Source organism: Humulus lupulus, chromosome 3 (assembly GCF_963169125.1).
Source record: "Humulus lupulus chromosome 3, drHumLupu1.1, whole genome shotgun sequence".
Lineage (NCBI taxonomy): Eukaryota > Viridiplantae > Streptophyta > Magnoliopsida > Rosales > Cannabaceae > Humulus > Humulus lupulus.
Window position 1 is genome coordinate 91,664,637 of NC_084795.1, and position 5,880 is coordinate 91,670,516.

At 35.1% G+C, this 5,880-nt stretch overlaps 1 non-coding gene across 1 annotated transcript; it reads left to right on the forward strand.

The window, feature by feature from the left end:
* The first annotated feature begins 5,379 nt into the window (after positions 1 to 5,379).
* Positions 5,380 to 5,486, forward strand: LOC133828089 (small nucleolar RNA R71). The gene has a single exon (XR_009890731.1). It is a non-coding gene; the product is annotated as a small nucleolar RNA R71 (small nucleolar RNA).
* Positions 5,487 to 5,880: the final 394 nt, after the last annotated feature.

Here is a 5,880-nt window from a genome sequence, read left to right on the forward strand (position 1 = left end):
ACATGGGAATTGGAAGAAGATATAGGGGAGCGGTATCCTGAGGTATTTGGTAAGCAAAATTTCGAGGATGAAATTTCTTTAAGGGGGGAAGATTGTAATATCCAAGGTTATTTTCTTATAAGCTCCTTAAATATGATCATAGATTAAATTTAGTTATGACTTGAGTTGTGGAATAAAGATTTCTTTAAGTTTATATTATTTAAGTTATGATTTTATGACTTAGAAATAATTATAGTTTGGGTAATTATAATTATATTAAATTAGTGTATATTTTTATTAAGTATTAAATGAACATGTTATTTGATGGATTAAGAAGTGAACATGTGGCATTAAACTAAGTCCAAGTATTAGGATAAAAATGAAAACCAAAATAACTTAGTCTTAGGTTTGGCACAAAAATAGTAAGGATTTGAATCTTTTTAAATTTTAAAGATAGGCAAGATTAGATCTATTTAAAATTAAGTGACTATGTGTCAAGGAGAGTTAGATAAATGAGGATTTAAAAGATTTAATTTAAGTAGTCAAATAACTAAGTAGAGATAGTAGTGTGATGGTTGAACTAAGAGTTAGATAAGTAAATGAAGTTTTCGTAACTTTAGGGTGCTATAACTTTGGACTTGTAGATAATTGAACTATCTTTTCAATGGTATAAAAATGGTTTAAATCGAACTCCTACAGCTCCAGTTAGGTTAATTTTACTACAGAAGGGTCCAGAGTTACAAGATATACGATAGTAGTTTGGACTTTGACTAAAGTTTGAACCAAATGGAGACTATGTGGCATACTTGGAGATGATGCAGCAACAAGAAGGGAGTAATACTAGGCTGGAAAAAATCATATAGTGGAAGGAAGTTTTGATTTTTAAAATTTAAGTTGAATAGTGTGGAGAAAATCAAGGAAGGGAGTTGGGGTTTGAAGCCTATAAATTGAGACTTACCCTTCACCATTTTTCTCACACTCAAAAATCTCTCAAAAACCTCTCATAATTTCTAAATCTATAGTCCCAAAAGTTCTCTCCATTTTTCCATAAACACTCTACACAGCCATAGCCGAAACACTAGTCCTTATAGTGCTCGGGATCTTTTTCTTTTACTTTCTTTATTTTTCCTTAAACACTATTCCCTTTCTAGCCCTACTATAACCGAAATATTGAACCCCATCAAGTCTATATATAGCCAAAATCTACCCAAGTATCCAAACTCTTGGTGTTGTTGTTGGAGATAGACATTAGAGAGAAGACTCGGGATTTCATCATTTTGGTTCTAGGTTGAAGGTATGACTTTATGAGGTTTAGAAAATTCTTGAAAATATAGTTTTATTATAAGTCTCTAATATAAAGATCTTATGTTGTATTTAAGGTTTATTGGACATTTTCTATAGCAAGCAATCACTTCTCTTTCTTTTTCTCTCCACACTCAAGGTAAGGAAAATTAGGTAGTTTAGTTTATGACCTAGTATATGTTTTGTATGACCTAACATTTCAGGTACAATAAAGGGATAAGTGTGGCTAGACCTAAGGTGTCCAATGATGTATGACAGACCTATGTCTGGTAGGCTCAATTGCCAAAATTTTATGACGGACCTAAGTTGATGTCCGATGTATGACGGACTATTTTCTGGGGCTTAATTGTCACCCCTGTATAAGCACTTATCTTTTTATTATATCTGTCTTGTTATTATGACCTATGACCTATGACTTATGACTATGAATTGTGAACTATGACTTAGATTATGATTTATGATTATGACTTAGGCTATGATATGACCTAGGGTTTTATTATGTTTTATGATTAGTATAAATAATTTTGTTATGACGCATGTGAAATGTATGATATGTTTGATTATATGACTAACTCTTGTTTGTATTTTCCTTACTGGGCTTAGAAGCTCACCCCTTATGATGTTGTTATTCAGGCAATTATAGATAAAAATGTCGGTGGCGAGTGGACCTAGAAGCTTCGTGATGTACTCGTGGGGACTATATAGTCGAGGAAGATCAAGCGAGCCTATTTTTATTAAAGCATGTTTCTTTTGAGGTTTTATTTAATGTTGCTCATTTTATTATGTTAAAGACAATTATTTTATTTTTGTAAAACCATGGATCCATTTACTTATTTTAAATTTTCATTCAATAAAAGAGCAATGTTTATGTTTATGATCCAACACTGTGTTCTCGATAATTTATGAGAAGTTAGGGTATTACAGCCTACTTAACCATAATCACAAAAAATACTCAACAATTTAATCTATGTGTGCATGCCAAAATTATCCGTCAAACAATCAAACCAATAATACATATGCTTGCGTTGTTCACCACCCTCTACTAATGTAGACAAAAGATGCTCAAGAATCATTAGGACTTTAGGCTCATAACAAAAGGCTTAGGCAATGGGTAGATATATGTCATTTAGGCTCCAAATTACCATAAGCATATGAACTTACAAACCAACAATTCACCCAAAGAAAACCCCATATGAACCCAAGTAAAGGTTGAGAAACACTTATTTCACTTGATCATTTTTTTAATTCAAAATCAACTCCACCAAACTTGTTTTTGTGAAAGAATAACAAGAGTGTAGCTTGGATTTTCAAATTTCTTTTACTTTGTATTTTTTTTCAATTCTCAACATTTTTACTCTTTATTACAATACACCAAATTACAAAACTAATCACATCCCATTACAATTAATTCCCCAATATTTATCCACAGGTTCATATTAATTTGGTAAAGGAATGAAAACTAACAAAATGTCTATTTGGCTCACAATTGGTGTCAAACAACAAAGAGGATAATTTTAAGCTCAACAAGGGTAACAATGGGAAATTGCTCTTGGGTTGGCTTGAAAGGCTCAAACGTTCCAAGAAATTGCCTAAATCACTTTCCTAAGCATATCTCATCTAGGATTTTGTCTCAAATGATAAACAAGCAAGTTCTAGATTCATTCATTCATCAAACCACAAGCCATTTTTTAACAATGCATACATTCAAATTCAAATTGCAAAGAATTTTCCAATTATGGCTAAACATTCAAAAAAAAAATCATGGATCGAAAGAAGCTACTAATGAAGTCTAACCAAGCACATGAATTTAATCAATCAGAAATTTCGAAAATTTGCACAACATTTTCTTACATATCATAAGCTAGCATTAACAACTTGATTCACACAAACACAACACAACATTTAACTAAGATAAAACTCAAACAACAAATACAAACTAACAACATGACACAAACACACAAAATAGTAAGACTCCTCCCTCAAACTTGATTGACACATTGTCCCCAATGTGACATAAAAATAAAAGGAAAGAAAACTTACGAACGATCCAGCTAAACATCATCAGAATGGAGGTGGCAGAGACGATGCTTGGAAAGTTCAGTTTGTCCCAGGCGCTGCAGCTCAAAATAATTGTTTTTTTTCATGTATTTCACGATTCAAAAATTACAAAACTAAACTAAAAAAAATCTAAACCTAAGAAAAAAAATTAAAAAGAGTTTAATAGAAAATAAAAATTACAAACACATAAAAACTCAAATTAAAAATAACATTGGGTTGCCTCCCAAAACGCTTTATTTAACATCTCCAGATGGACGTTCACTTCCTTCATTAAACTTCAACTCGGGTCAAGTCCACCCCGCTCATCCTTTAGAGCTATAGTGTCATAAGTAAAAACTCGTCTTTTGATGTTGCTAATCGTCGAAGCCTTCCACCGCTCATGTAGCCTTCGAGCCTTCCCATTATAGAACCGTTTCAAACTATGACGAACTGCTCGACTACCAATTTCAGCATTGGTTTTTCTCTTGGTGGTTTCCAAATTACTACCATCACTACATACCACATCCACTCTACAACAAGTTGGAATATCAGTTGCTGGAAAAAAATTAAATGTTACCTCTTTGTTTTGCACTCGCAGCTTCAACACCCCCTTTTATACATCAATTGGTAAGAATGGTCTTCCCAAAATAATGGGAATGTTTGCATATTCCTACATATCTAGAATAATGAAATCAATAGGGAAGATAAATTTACCAACCTTAACTAAGACATTCTCAATTACTCCACGAGGTTGCTTAACAGAGTGGTCTACCATTTGTAAGGACACAGTAGTGGGGCGAGCTTCTCCCAATTTCAGCTTCCAAAAAATAGATAAGGGCATTAAATTTACACCAGCCGGTCATAACAGTATCTCCTATTGAGCAAGGAATCGTGAAACTACCAGGATCTTTAAGCTTGGGAGTTAGTTTCTTCTGCAAAATAGCACTACACTCCTCAGTAAGATCCATTGTCTCATAATCCTCCAACTTCGTTTTATTTGACAAGATTTGCTTCGTAAACTTCACATAACTTGGCATTTTTTCAAGTGCCTCAGCAAAAGGTATGTTAATGTGAAGTTTTCGAAAAATGTCTAGAAACCTCAAAAACTGCTTGTCAAGTGTCTTCTTTTGATGTCGCTGAGGATATGGAATCTTGACGTGGTGCTCAAAACTCATTGGTGACTGCTTCTTCGCAAGGTTTTCAATAACCTCTTGTTTTACCTTACCCTCATTCTCAACATCAACTTTTGGTGCAAGTATAGACTTCTTGACTGGCTCTTCCAACTTCTCCCCACTGCTCAAAGAGATTGCATTGCACTGCTCTTTAGGATTCACCTCTGTATTACTTGGAAAATTTCCTTGAGGCCTACTTTGTAACATATTTGTCAATTGACCAACTTGCATCTCAAGATTCATGATGGATGAGCGAGTTTCTATCATAAATTAAGAGTGAGAGTTGGTCAGAGTTAACAGTGCATCTTGTGACTCATTTGTCCTTTCTTGAGCAACAAGTAGTACTGGTGGTTGTAATGGTACCTGAGGTGGAGCTTGAAGCATAGGCTGCTGAATTTGTTGAGGACCCTGATTATTTCTCCATGAAAAATTAGTTTGATTTCTCCACCCTTGATTGAACGGGTTAGAGAATGGATTATTAGCTTGCCTATTGAATTTTCCCATCATATTCACCTATTCCATGGGAATGGAGTTGTTCATCTCAACTACCATGCACTGCTCAAATGGGTGAGGACCACCACAATTATGACATACCGCTTGGATTTGCATGACTTGAGTGGCCATAGAATTTTGTTGCAGTTGCTTGGTCAATGATGCAACCTGAGCAGTGAGAGTGGTAATAGCATCCAGCTCAGGCCTACCAGCTACCTTCTTATTTCTATCTCGTTCACTAGGCCAATGATAGTTATTCATTGTCATTTCTTCAAGAAATTGATAAGCCTCATTAGCACATTTGCTCATGAAAGCACCACCTGCTGCAGCGTCAATAATGGTGCGAGTCATACCACACAAACTGCTGTAAAAATTATAGACTAGCATCCATTTTTCAATCCCATGATGAGGACACTTCCTCAAAAGCTCCTTAAACCTCTCCCATGCACCATAAAGAGACTCTCCATCAAATTGAGAGAAGTTATTAATTTCCTCTCTTAACTTTGCAGCCTTGGATGGAGGGAAAAATTTAGCGAGAAATTTCAGAGCTAATGCCTCCCATGTAGTGATTGAGTTGGCTTGAAGAGAGTTCAACCAACTTTTAGCTCTATCCCGCAATGAGAACGGGAACAATCTCAGTCTAATAGCATCGTCGGTGACCCCATTATATTTAAAAGTTCCACATAGCTCCAGGAAATTGGGTATGTGTGTATTGGGATCCTTAGTAGGGAGTCCACCAAACTGGATAGTAGACTGGACCATTTGCATAATTGTCGGCTTAAGTTCAAAATTATTGGCTGCAACTACCAGCGGTTGGATGCATGATTGTACTCCAGTAAAAGTGGGGAGTACATAGTCTCTGAGTGTGCGAACTGCTGGCTCAGCAGCGTCCCTATTC